Source organism: Syngnathus leptorhynchus, unplaced genomic scaffold (assembly GCF_054491065.1).
Source record: "Syngnathus leptorhynchus isolate UIUO unplaced genomic scaffold, UIUO_Slep HiC_scaffold_379, whole genome shotgun sequence".
NCBI classification, from domain to species: domain Eukaryota; kingdom Metazoa; phylum Chordata; class Actinopteri; order Syngnathiformes; family Syngnathidae; genus Syngnathus; species Syngnathus leptorhynchus.
This window is the reverse complement of record NW_028232334.1, coordinates 5,001-18,049: the sequence shown is the minus strand read 5'-3', so window position 1 is coordinate 18,049 and position 13,049 is coordinate 5,001. Positions and strand designations below refer to the sequence as shown.

The 13,049-nt window shown below is 58.3% G+C and overlaps 1 non-coding gene across 1 annotated transcript in view; it reads left to right on the top strand.

Moving 5' to 3' along the window:
- Positions 1 to 13,012: 13,012 nt before the first annotated feature.
- Positions 13,013 to 13,049, top strand: part of LOC147036890 (18S ribosomal RNA) — a 1,907-nt gene continuing 1,870 nt past the window's right edge. Inside the window, exon 1 of the ribosomal RNA XR_015064863.1 lies at positions 13,013 to 13,049. This exon is cut by the window's right edge and continues 1,870 nt beyond it. This is a non-coding gene — a ribosomal RNA (18S ribosomal RNA).

The following is a 13,049-nucleotide window of genomic DNA, read 5'->3' as shown; positions in this document are numbered from 1 at the left end:
AGGGAGGGTGCTGGAGCTCCACACTTCCATAGGCAGGGAGGGTGCTGGAGCTCCACACTTCCATAGGCAGGGAGGGTGCTGGAGCTCCACACTTCCATAGGCAGGGAGGGTGCTGGAGCTCCACACTTCCATAGGCAGGGAGGGTGCTGGAGCTCCACACTTCCATAGGCAGGGAGGGTGCTGGAGCTCCACACTTCCATAGGCAGGGAGGGTGCTGGAGCTCCACACTTCCATAGGCAGGGAGGGTGCTGGAGCTCCACACTTCCATAGGCAGGGAGGGTGCTGGAGCTCCACACTTCCATAGGCAGGGAGGGTGCTGGAGCTCCACACTTCCATAGGCAGGGAGGGTGCTGGAGCTCCACACTTCCATAGGCAGGGAGGGTGCTGGAGCTCCACACTTCCATAGGCAGGGAGGGTGCTGGAGCTCCACACTTCCATAGGCAGGGAGGGTGCTGGAGCTCCACACTTCCATAGGCAGGGAGGGTGCTGGAGCTCCACACTTCCATAGGCAGGGAGGGTGCTGGAGCTCCACACTTCCATAGGCAGGGAGGGTGCTGGAGCTCCACACTTCCATAGGCAGGGAGGGTGCTGGAGCTCCACACTTCCATAGGCAGGGAGGGTGCTGGAGCTCCACACTTCCATAGGCAGGGAGGGTGCTGGAGCTCCACACTTCCATAGGCAGGGAGGGTGCTGGAGCTCCACACTTCCATAGGCAGGGAGGGTGCTGGAGCTCCACACTTCCATAGGCAGGGAGGGTGCTGGAGCTCCACACTTCCATAGGCAGGGAGGGTGCTGGAGCTCCACACTTCCATAGGCAGGGAGGGTGCTGGAGCTCCACACTTCCATAGGCAGGGAGGGTGCTGGAGCTCCACACTTCCATAGGCAGGGAGGGTGCTGGAGCTCCACACTTCCAGCCACGGAGCATGCTGGCACTTCCACCTTGCTTGCTAAGTCGGCGTGATCTTGCCCAAAAAGTCCCTCCTCACCTCCAGCTGGAAGTGGAAAAAAATCCTCCACCTGCTTGGCCGAGGTTCTGGAAGCCAGCAGCTCGCAGAATGTTGCCAAAGTTTCACTGGAAGGAAAAGAAAAGAGAAGACCGAGTGCGCATTTCACCTACCGCCGAATGTCCACAAGAGGGAAGTGTCACTCCGTCGCAGAATCTGCGCCGACGCACTCGGCACCCTTCGAATTTATGGTGCCAGTGCGGGTGTTCTGGGTGCAAAAAGGCCGCCCAAGTGGTAGAAAAAAATCAGACTCCGTCTCTTAGGTCGAAATTAATGCCAAGTTTTGAAATGCGCTGGCAGGGGTGGACCAGGGCCCGTTAGAAGTGCTTAGCCGAGGTCCTGGAAGCCTAACCCGGCGTGATCTTGTGCAAAAAGCCGCTGCTGAGCTCCAGCTGGAAGTGTAAAAAGAACCGGGCTGGATCAAAAAAAGAACCGGGCGGCCCGTTAAAATTGCTTAGCCGAGGTCCTGGAACCCTAACCCGGCGTGATCTTGTGCAAAAAGCCGCTGCTGAGCTCCAGCTGGAAGTGTAAAAAGAACCGGGCTGGTTCAAAAAAAGAACCGGGCGACCCGTTAGAAGTGCTTAGCCGAGGTCCTGGAAGCCTAACCCGGCGTGATCTTGTGCAAAAAGCCGCTGCTGAGCTCCAGCTGGAAGTGGAAAAAGAACCGGGCTGGATCAAAAAAGAACCGGGCGACCCGTTAAAATTGCTTAGCCGAGGTCCTGGAAGCCTAACACGGCGTGATCTTGTGCAAAAAGCCGCTCCCGAGCTCCAGCTGGAAGTGTAAAAAGAACCAGGCTGGATAAAAAAAAGAACCGGGCTGGATCAAAAAAGAACCGGGCGACCCGTTAAAATTGCTTCGCCGAGGTCCTGGAAGCCTAACACGGCGTGATCTTGTGCAAAAAGCCGCTCCCGAGCTCCAGCTGGAAGTGTAAAAAGAACCGGGCTGGATAAAAAAAGAACCGGGCTGGATCAAAAAAGAACCGGGCGACCCGTTAAAATTGCTTCGCCGAGGTCCTGGAAGCCTAACACGGCGTGATCTTGTGCAAAAAGCCGCTCCCGAGCTCCAGCTGGAAGTGTAAAAAGAACCAGGCTGGATAAAAAAAAGAACCGGGCTGGATCAAAAAAGAACCGGGCGACCCGTTAAAATTGCTTCGCCGAGGTCCTGGAAGCCTAACACGGCGTGATCTTGTGCAAAAAGCCGCTCCCGAGCTCCAGCTGGAAGTGTAAAAAGAACCAGGCTGGATAAAAAAAAGAACCGGGCTGGATCAAAAAAGAACCGGGCGACCCGTTAAAATTGCTTCGCCGAGGTCCTGGAAGCCTAACACGGCGTGATCTTGTGCAAAAAGCCGCTCCCGAGCTCCAGCTGGAAGTGTAAAAAGAACCAGGCTGGATAAAAAAAAGAACCGGGCTGGATCAAAAAAGAACCGGGCGACCCGTTAAAATTGCTTAGCCGGGGCTCTGGAAGCCTAACCCGGCGTGATCTTGTGCAAAAAGCCGCTGCTGAGCTCCAGCTGGAAGTGTAAAAAGAACCAGGCTGGATAAAAAAAAGAACCGGGCTGGATCAAAAAAGAACCGGGCGACCCGTTAAAATTGCTTAGCCGAGGTCCTGGAAGCCTAACACGGCGTGATCTTGTGCAAAAAGCCGCTCCCGAGCTCCAGCTGGAAGTGTAAAAAGAACCAGGCTGGATAAAAAAAAGAACCGGGCTGGATCAAAAAAGAACCGGGCGACCCGTTAAAATTGCTTAGCCGAGGTCCTGGAAGCCTAACACGGCGTGATCTTGTGCAAAAAGCCGCTCCCGAGCTCCAGCTGGAAGTGTAAAAAGAACCAGGCTGGATAAAAAAAAGAACCGGGCTGGATCAAAAAAGAACCGGGCGACCCGTTAAAATTGCTTAGCCGAGGTCCTGGAAGCCTAACACGGCGTGTTCTTGTGCAAAAAGCCGCTCCCGAGCTCCAGCTGGAAGTGTAAAAAGAACCAGGCTGGATAAAAAAAAGAACCGGGCTGGATCAAAAAAGAACCGGGCGACCCGTTAAAATTGCTTAGCCGAGGTCCTGGAAGCCTAACACGGCGTGATCTTGTGCAAAAAGCCGCTCCCGAGCTCCAGCTGGAAGTGTAAAAAGAACCGGGCTGGATAAAAAAAGAACCGGGCTGGATAAAAAAAAGAACCGGGCGACCCGTTAAAATTGCTTAGCCGAGGTCCTGGAAGCCTAACACGGCGTGTTCTTGTGCAAAAAGCCGCTCCCGAGCTCCAGCTGGAAGTGTAAAAAGAACCGGGCTGGATAAAAAAAGAACCGGGCTGGATAAAAAAAAGAACCGGGCGACCCGTTAAAATTGCTTAGCCGAGGTCCTGGAAGCCTAACACGGCGTGTTCTTGTGCAAAAAGCCGCTCCCGAGCTCCAGCTGGAAGTGTAAAAAGAACCAGGCTGGATAAAAAAAAGAACCGGGCTGGATCAAAAAAGAACCGGGCGACCCGTTAAAATTGCTTAGCCGAGGTCCTGGAAGCCTAACACGGCGTGATCTTGTGCAAAAAGCCGCTCCCGAGCTCCAGCTGGAAGTGTAAAAAGAACCAGGCTGGATAAAAAAAAGAACCGGGCTGGATCAAAAAAGAACCGGGCGACCCGTTAAAATTGCTTAGCCGAGGTCCTGGAAGCCTAACACGGCGTGTTCTTGTGCAAAAAGCCGCTCCCGAGCTCCAGCTGGAAGTGTAAAAAGAACCAGGCTGGATAAAAAAAAGAACCGGGCTGGATCAAAAAAGAACCGGGCGACCCGTTAAAATTGCTTAGCCGAGGTCCTGGAAGCCTAACACGGCGTGATCTTGTGCAAAAAGCCGCTCCCGAGCTCCAGCTGGAAGTGTAAAAAGAACCGGGCTGGATAAAAAAAAGAACCGGGCTGGATCAAAAAAGAACCGGGCGACCCGTTAAAATTGCTTAGCCGAGGTCCTGGAAGCCTAACACGGCGTGATCTTGTGCAAAAAGCCGCTCCCGAGCTCCAGCTGGAAGTGTAAAAAGAACCAGGCTGGATAAAAAAAGAACCGGGCTGGATCAAAAAAGAACCGGGCGACCCGTTAAAATTGCTTAGCCGAGGTCCTGGAAGCCTAACCCGGCGTGATCTTGCCCGAAATTCGGCCTCTATACTTCCATTTTAGGTACCAGGCGCTCATAGTGTGTTGGTCCCACTAGTCAGTGTACTGGTCCCACTCGCTAGTGTACTGGTCCCCCTAGTCAGTGTACTCATCCAGTTACCCCCCGTTTTCCAAAACACCATCGGCACGTATAAGGGGGGGACTCCTGAGAGAGATGAGGTATATGGCAGCGCAACACCAATCCGCTCCGCGCTGGTTCCCATGTCGGCTACGGATGAATAAAACCAGCCTGTCCCCCCTGGAGCTCACGAGACACGGAATTTTTTCTAAGTGCCAACGGCTCTTCCGAGCAAACGTGTCCGCTCCGGCTGGTTCCCCCGTCGGCCTCGAATGACGAAAAATGCCGGTCTCCGCCCGGAGCTCATGACAAACGAAAAATTTTCTAAGTGCCAACGGCACTAGCGAGCGAATGTGTCCGCTCGGCGCTGGTTCCCGGGTCGAACCCGGAAGACGAAAAACGCCGGTCCTCGCCCGGAGCTCATGACAAACGAAAAATTTTCTAAGTGCCAACGGCACTAGCGAGCGAATGTGTCCGCTCGGCGCTGGTTCCCGGGTCGAACCCGGAAGACGAAAAACGCCGGTCCTCGCCCGGAGCTCATGACAAACGAAAAATTTTCTAAGTGCCAACGGCACTAGCGAGCGAATGTGTCCGCTCGGCGCTGGTTCCCGGGTCGAACCCGGAAGACGAAAAACGCCGGTCCTCGCCCGGAGCTCATGACAAACGAAAAATTTTCTAAGTGCCAACGGCACTAGCGAGCGAATGTGTCCGCTCGGTGCTGGTTCCCGGGTCGAACCCGGAAGACGAAAAACGCCGGTCTCCGCCCGGAGCTCATGACAAACGAAAAATTTTCTAAGTGCCAACGGCACTAGCGAGCGAATGTGTCCGCTCGGCGCTGGTTCCCGGGTCGAACCCGGAAGACGAAAAACGCCGGTCTCCGCCCGGAGCTCATGACAAACGAAAAATTTTCTAAGTGCCAACGGCACTAGCGAGCGAATGTGTCCGCTCGGCGCTGGTTCCCGGGTCGGACCCGGAAGACGAAAAACGCCGGTCTCCGCCCGGAGCTCATGACAAACGAAAAATTTTCTAAGTGCCAACGGCACTAGCGAGCGAATGTGTCCGCTCGGCGCTGGTTCCCGGGTCGAACCCGGAAGACGAAAAACGCCGGTCTCCGCCCGGAGCTCATGACAAACGAAAAATTTTCTAAGTGCCAACGGCACTAGCGAGCGAATGTGTCCGCTCGGCGCTGGTTCCCGGGTCGGACCCGGAAGACGAAAAACGCCGGTCTCCGCCCGGAGCTCATGACAAACGAAAAATTTTCTAAGTGCCAACGGCACTAGCGAGCGAATGTGTCCGCTCGGCGCTGGTTCCCGGGTCGGACCCGGAAGACGAAAAACGCCGGTCCTCGCCTGGAGGTCCCAGCAAAATCGGCGAAAAAACGACTAAGTGTCAACTTTCGAAAAAACGGCTAAGTGTCGACTTTCGAAAAAACGGCTAAGTGTCAACTTTCGAAAAAACGGCTAAGTGTCAACTTTCGAAAAAACGACTAAGTGCCCACGGCTCTGCGGGGCTTGTGAGTCCGCCCCGCGCCGGTTCGGCGGTCGGCCTCAAAAAGCAAAAAATCAGCCTCTCTCCCTGGAGCTCACCAAAGATTTGTCGAAATTTTTCTAAGTTCTCCTCGAGGTACCAGGGGGTGAGGTACCCGGGCTAAGGTGCAGTACCTTTTTTGGTCTTCAGGTGCGCCAGAGTACAATGAAATGGTCCCAGTAGTCAGTGTACTCATCGACTTTCCCCCCGTTTTCCAAAGCACCTCGTTTACGAGTATGGAGGAGATGGTGCTGGTCTCCCCACGGCGTCGGACACGCCGTCCTCGACAGCACAAGGTCGGATAGAAGACCTGGAAAGCGCCGTGGCACGCGCTGGAGGTGGGCACTTTGGCGAAAAAACGACTAAGTGTCAACTTTCGAAAAAACGACTAAGTGTCAACTTTCGAAAAAACGGCTAAGTGTCAACTTTCGAAAAAACGACTAAGTGTCACCTCTCTGAAAAAATGGCAAAGTGTCGCCTCTCTGAAAATTTTCTAAGTGCCCACGGCTCTGCGGGCTCGTGCATCCGAGCCGCGCCGGTTCTGCAACCGGCCTAGAATGACGAAAAATAACGGTCTCCTCCTGGAGCTCACAGCCAATTGTGGCGAAAAAGTGGCAAAGTGCCCACGGCTCTGCGGGCTCGTGCATCCGACCCGCGCCGGTTCTGCAGCCGGCCTAGAATGACGAAAAATAACGGTCTCCTCCTGGAGCTCACAGCCAACTTGGCAAAAAGTTTCTAAGTGCCCACGGCCCTGCCGAGCTTTGGCGTCCGCCCAGCGCCGGTTCCGCAGTCGGCCTCCAATGACGAAAAATAACGGTCTCCTCCTGGAGCTCACAGCCAACTTGGCAAAAAGTTTCTAAGTGCCCACGGCCCTGCCGAGCTTTGGCGTCCGCCCAGCGCCGGTTCCGCAGTCGGCCTCGAATGACGAAAAATAACGGTCTCCTCCTGGAGCTCACAGCCAACTTGGCAAAAAGTTTCTAAGTGCCCACGGCCCTGCCGAGCTTTGGCGTCCGCCCAGCGCCGGTTCCGCAGTCGGCCTCGAATGACGAAAAATAACGGTCTCCTCCTGGAGCTCACAGCCAACTTGGCAAAAAGTTTCTAAGTGCCCACGGCCCTGCCGAGCTTTGGCGTCCGCCCAGCGCCGGTTCCGCAGTCGGCCTCGAATGACGAAAAATAACGGTCTCCTCCTGGAGCTCACAGCCAACTTGGCAAAAAGTTTCTAAGTGCCCACGGCCCTGCCGAGCTTTGGCGTCCGCCCAGCGCCGGTTCCGCAGTCGGCCTCGAATGACGAAAAATAACGGTCTCCTCCTGGAGCTCACAGCCAACTTGGCAAAAAGTTTCTAAGTGCCCACGGCCCTGCCGAGCTTTGGCGTCCGCCCAGCGCCGGTTCCGCAGTCGGCCTCGAATGACGAAAAATAACGGTCTCCTCCTGGAGCTCACAGCCAACTTGGCAAAAAGTTTCTAAGTGCCCACGGCCCTGCCGAGCTTTGGCGTCCGCCCAGCGCCGGTTCCGCAGTCGGCCTCGAATGACGAAAAATAACGGTCTCCTCCTGGAGCTCACAGCCAACTTGGCAAAAAGTTTCTAAGTGCCCACGGCCCTGCCGAGCTTTGGCGTCCGCCCAGCGCCGGTTCCGCAGTCGGCCTAGAATGACGAAAAATAACGGTCTCCTCCTGGAGCTCACAGCCAACTTGGCAAAAAGTTTCTAAGTGTCACATCTCTGAAAAAACGGCTAAGTGTCGACTTTCGAAAAAACGGCAAAGTGTCACATCTCTGAAAAAACGGCTAAGTGTCGACTTTCGAAAAAACGGCTAAGTGTCAACTTTCGAAAAAACGGCTAAGTGTCGCCTCTCTGAAAAAACGGCAAAGTGTCAACTTTCGAAAAAACGACAGAGTGTCGCCTCTCTGAAAAAACGACTAAGTGTCGACTCTGAGAAAATGGCAAAGTGCCCACGGCTCTGCGGGCTCGTGCATCCGACCCGCGCCGGTTCCCCAGCCGGCCTGAAATAAGGCAAAACCAGCCTCTCCGCCTGGAGCTCAGAGCCAACTTCGCGAATATTTTCTAAGTGCCCACGGCTCTGCGTGGCTACGGCGTCTGCCCAGCGCCGGTTCCTGGGTCGAACCCCGAGGACGAGGAATGCCGGTCTCCGCCTGGAGGTCCCAGCTTAATCGGCGAAAATTTTCTAAGTGCCCACGGCTCTGCCGGGCTCGTGCATCCGACCCGCGCCGGTTCCCCAGCCGGCCTGAAATAAGGCAAAACCAGGCTCTCCCCCTGGAGCTCAGAGCCAATTGTGGCGAAAAAACGACTAAGTGTCAACTTTCGAAAAAACGACTAAGTGTCAACTTTCCAAAAAAACGGCTAAGTGTCGACTTTCGAAAAAACGGCTAAGTGTCAACTTTCGAAAAAACGACTAAGTGTCGCCTCTGAAAAAACGACTAAGTGTCGCCTCTCTGAAAAAACGACTAAGTGCCCACGGCTCTGGGGGGCTTGTGAGTCCGCCCCGCGCCGGTTCGGCGGTCGGCCTCAAAAAGCGAAAAATCAGCCTCTCTCCCTGGAGCTCACCAAAAATTTGTCGAAATTTTTCTAAGTTCTCCTCGAGGTACCAGGGGGTGAGGTACCCGGGCTAAGGTGCAGTACCTTTTTTGGTCTTCAGGTGCGCCAGAGTACAATGAAATGGTCCCAGTAGTCAGTGTACTCATCGACTTTCCCCCCGTTTTCCAAAGCACCCCGTTTACGAGTATGGAGGAGATGGTGCTGGTCTCCCCACGGCGTCGGACACGCCGTCCTCGACAGCACAAGGTCGGATAGAAGACCTGAAAAGCGCCGTGGCACGCGCTGGAGGTGTCACTGTGGCGAAAAAGTGACTAAGTGTCAACTTTCGAAAAAACGGCTAAGTGTCAACTTTCGAAAAAACGGCTAAGTGTCAACTTTCGAAAAAACGGCTAAGTGTCACCTCTCTGAAAAAACGGCAAAGTGTCAACTTTCGAAAAAACGACTAAGTGTCAACTTTCGAAAAAACGACTAAGTGTCACCTCTCTGAAAAAATGGCAAAGTGTCAACTGCGAATGTGGTGGTGCATGGAAGGAAGTGGAGGACGGCCGCCTCCTTAAACACAGGCCGAAAAGGAGCGTCAGGGCCGGCTCCTTAAACACGGACCGAGTGTCGCCCTTAACACAGACCAAGCGGAGGACGGCCGCCTCCCTAAATACAGGCCGAACCGGAGCGCGAGGGCCGCTCCTTAAACACGGACCGAGTGTCGCCCTTAACACAGACCAAGGGGAGGACGGCCGCCTCCTTAAACACAGGCCGGAGAGGAGCGTCAGGGCCAGGCTCCTCAAACATGGACCGAGTGTCGCCCTTAACACAGACCAAGGGGAGGACGGCCGCCTCCTTAAACACAGGCCGGAGAGGAGCGTCAGGGCCAGGCTCCTCAAACATGGACCGAGTGTCGCCCTTAACACAGACCAAGGGGAGGACGGCCGCCTCCTTAAACACAGGCCGGAGAGGAGCGTCAGGGCCAGGCTCCTCAAACATGGACCGAGTGTCGCCCTTAACACAGACCAAGGGGAGGACGGCCGCCTCCTTAAACACAGGCCGGAGAGGAGCGTCAGGGCCAGGCTCCTCAAACATGGACCGAGTGTCGCCCTTAACACAGACCAAGGGGAGGACGGCCGCCTCCTTAAACACAGGCCGGAGAGGAGCGTCAGGGCCAGGCTCCTCAAACATGGACCGAGTGTCGCCCTTAACACAGACCAAGGGGAGGACGGCCGCCTCCTTAAACACAGGCCGGAGAGGAGCGTCAGGGCCAGGCTCCTCAAACATGGACCGAGTGTCGCCCTTAACACAGACCAAGCGGAGGACGGCCGCCTCCCTAAATACAGGCCGAACCGGAGCGCGAGTGTCGCTCCTTAAACACGGACCGAGTGGAGGACGGCCGCCTCCTTAAACACAGGCCGAACAAAATGACACAAAGTGTCAACTGCGAATGTTGTCCATCCAAGGAAGGAGCGTGATGCCCGGCCGGCTCCTTAAACACAGGCCGAGAGTCGCCCCGGACGGTCCGCCTCGCGGCGCCCGCCCGCTCGGATAAAATGACACAAAGTGTCAACTACGAATGTTGTCCATCCAAGGAAGGAGCGTGATGCCCGGCCGGCTCCTTAAACACAGGCCGAGAGTCGCCCCGGACGGTCCGCCTCGCGGCGCCCGTCTGCTCGGATAAAATGACACAAAGTGTCAACTGCGAATGTTGTCCATCCAAGGAAGGAGCGTGATGCCCGGCCGGCTCCTTAAACACAGGCCGAGAGTCGCCCCGGACGGTCCGCCTCGCGGCGCCCGCCCGCTCGGATAAAATGACACAAAGTGTCAACTACGAATGTTGTCCATCCAAGGAAGGAGCGTGATGCCCGGCCGGCTCCTTAAACACAGGCCGAGAGTCGCCCCGGACGGTCCGCCTCGCGGCGCCCGTCTGCTCGGATAAAATGACACAAAGTGTCAACTACGAATGTTGTCCATCCAAGGAGGGAGCGTGATGCCCGGCCGGCTCCGAAAACACAGGCCGAGAGTCGCCCCGGACGGTCCGCCTCGCGGCGCCCGTCTGCTCGGATAAAATGACACAAAGTGTCAACTGCGAATGTTGTCCATCCAAGGAAGGAGCGTGATGCCCGGCCGGCTCCTTAAACACAGGCCGAGAGTCGCCCCGGACGGTCCGCCTCGCGGCGCCCGCCCGCTCGGATAAAATGACACAAAGTGTCAACTACGAATGTTGTCCATCCAAGGAAGGAGCGTGATGCCCGGCCGGCTCCTTAAACACAGGCCGAGAGTCGCCCCGGACGGTCGCCTCGCGGCGCCCGTCTGCTCGGATAAAATGACACAAAGTGTCAACTACGAATGTTGTCCATCCAAGGAGGGAGCGTGATGCCCGGCCGGCTCCGAAAACACAGGCCGAGAGTCGCCCCGGACGGTCCGCCTCGCGGCGCCCGTCTGCTCGGATAAAATGACACAAAGTGTCAACTGCGAATGTTGTCCATCCAAGGAAGGAGCGTGATGCCCGGCCGGCTCCTTAAACACAGGCCGAGAGTCGCCCCGGACGGTCCGCCTCGCGGCGCCCGCCCGCTCGGATAAAATGACACAAAGTGTCAACTACGAATGTTGTCCATCCAAGGAGGGAGCGTGAGGCCCGGCCGGCTCCGAAAACACAGGCCGAGAGTCGCCCCGGACGGTCCGCCTCTCGAGGCGCCCGCCCGCTCGGATAAAATGACACAAAGTGTCAACTACGAATGTTGTCCATCCAAGGAGGGAGCGTGAGGCCCGGCCGGCTCCGAAAACACAGGCCGAGAGTCGCCCCGGACGGTCCGCCTCTCGAGGCGCCCGCCCGCTCGGATAAAATGACACAAAGTGTCAACTACGAATGTTGTCCATCCAAGGAGGGAGCGTGATGCCCGGCCGGCTCCGAAAACACAGGCCGAGATTCGACCCCGGACGGGCCGTCTTCTCCCGGCGCCCGCCCGCGTACGCCCCCCATCCCCGGTCGCCCGTCTGCTCCCGGCGGGCCTCCGAGTACCCCCTCACCCAACTGACCGACTGGCACTCATGACCCGCCTTGGTAGGGCCTCCATCGGCCTCGGCTCGTCCGACGTCGGGTGGACGGTTCCTACCCACTGCGGGTCGCACTCTAGCGCCCCGGCCGCCGCGTGAGCGTGCGCTCCCCGCGCCGCCCCGCAGGCCCCGGCGCGACCGTACTGCGGCGAGACCGAGACGACCCGGTTTGGCATCCATCCCACCTAGCCACGATCCACGGAGGCCGAGCGAGCGGCTGAGTGTCGGGCGCCGCGCGTGCGAGCGTCCGCCGGCCGCGCCGGTCCTTCCGCGAATGTCGTTTCTCAAACCCTCCGGCTTGATAGCGGCGGCACCACGGGAAGCCGTCCACACACACCGTCCGACCTCTATCCGAAAAGCCTTCCCGACCAACCGCGGTCGCGGGGGCGTCTGTCGCTCCGCATCGGGGGGGCGTATGGCTTCCGCGCTACGCGCTGCGGGCTCGGGGGGGCCGCAACGGCTGAGTCTGACTCGGCCGGGGCGCAGCTTCCCTCCCGGCAGTCAGCAATAGTGCCGATCGCGCCTGCCACCAGCCCCCTCCCCGACGGGTTCGTCGGCGCCGGCTGGCCGCCGTCCGCCTTCGTTCCCCGAGGGTTCCCAACCAGCGCCGATCCAACTCCGCATCCTGGCCGCACGCAGTGCGTGCCTCGCGCGGGTAAGTCGCCGGCGCAGCGCCGCAGCTCCCGACCCCCGCGTACGGGAATAGTTGAGGGCCTCAGCGGGCCGCACCGACCGAGTCCGACTCGGGCCGGGGCGCAGATTCCCGCTTGGGTGACCGAACGTTCTCTGCTCGGGCCGGAGGGCCGACGCCCGTCCCCCCCCGTCGTCCCCCACGGACCGCCTCCGAGGCCACTTCGCACGGCTCATCCTCGGCTCCCTACCAATGCTTAATCGATGGGGCCGCCCGGCCGGATTCGCGCCACCCTGTCCACCGCGAGTCTCCCCAGACTAACCCGAGTTACCGCCCAGCTCGCCTAACCTTGCACTCGCTCTGCCAAACGGTCGTGTAGTCGGCGGGCCGTCCTACGGGTCGCCCTCCCTCCCCAAACGCGCGGCGGGATAGCGGCAAGGCGGCGGCGGCGGCCAGCGGCGTCGGGGCGCTCGCACCGGAGAAGAGGCGTCTTACGAGGCCGGGCGCAGCTCCCTCTCGTTTACTTGCTGAGTAGCGGCGCTCGAAGGTTCCGCGGCGAGCGCGGCTCATCCCATTGAATGTCCCTGCACCAGGCTCCATCGAAGGGCCGCCCGGCCGGATTCGCACCCCCCTGTCCACCGCGAAGTCCCCTCGACTAACCCGAGTTACCGCCCAGTTCGCCTAACCTTGCATCGCCCCGCCAAACGAGCGAGTTGTCGGCCGTCCTGCGGGTCGCCACCGGCCCCAAACGTGCGGAGGGATAGCGGCAAGGCGGCGGCGGCGGCCAGCGGCGTCGGGGTCGACCTAGCACCGGAGAAGAGGTGTCTTACGAGGCCGGGCGCAGCTCCTCTCGTTTAGGGGTCCGCGAGGGTCGCATTCGAGGTTCCGCGTCCTCGGCTTCGGCTGCGCCGGGTCCAGCCCGATCCATCTCACCCCGCGGCAGCGTCAGACCACCTAGAGCCCCCGCGAACCGCGGCCGGCGTCCGGAAAACAGTCGCGCGAGCCCCCGCTCCGGCGGGCCGGCGAGCGAGAGGCGCTACCCAGCCACCCTCTCTCCTACCTGGTTGATCCTGCCAGTAGCATATGCTTGTCTC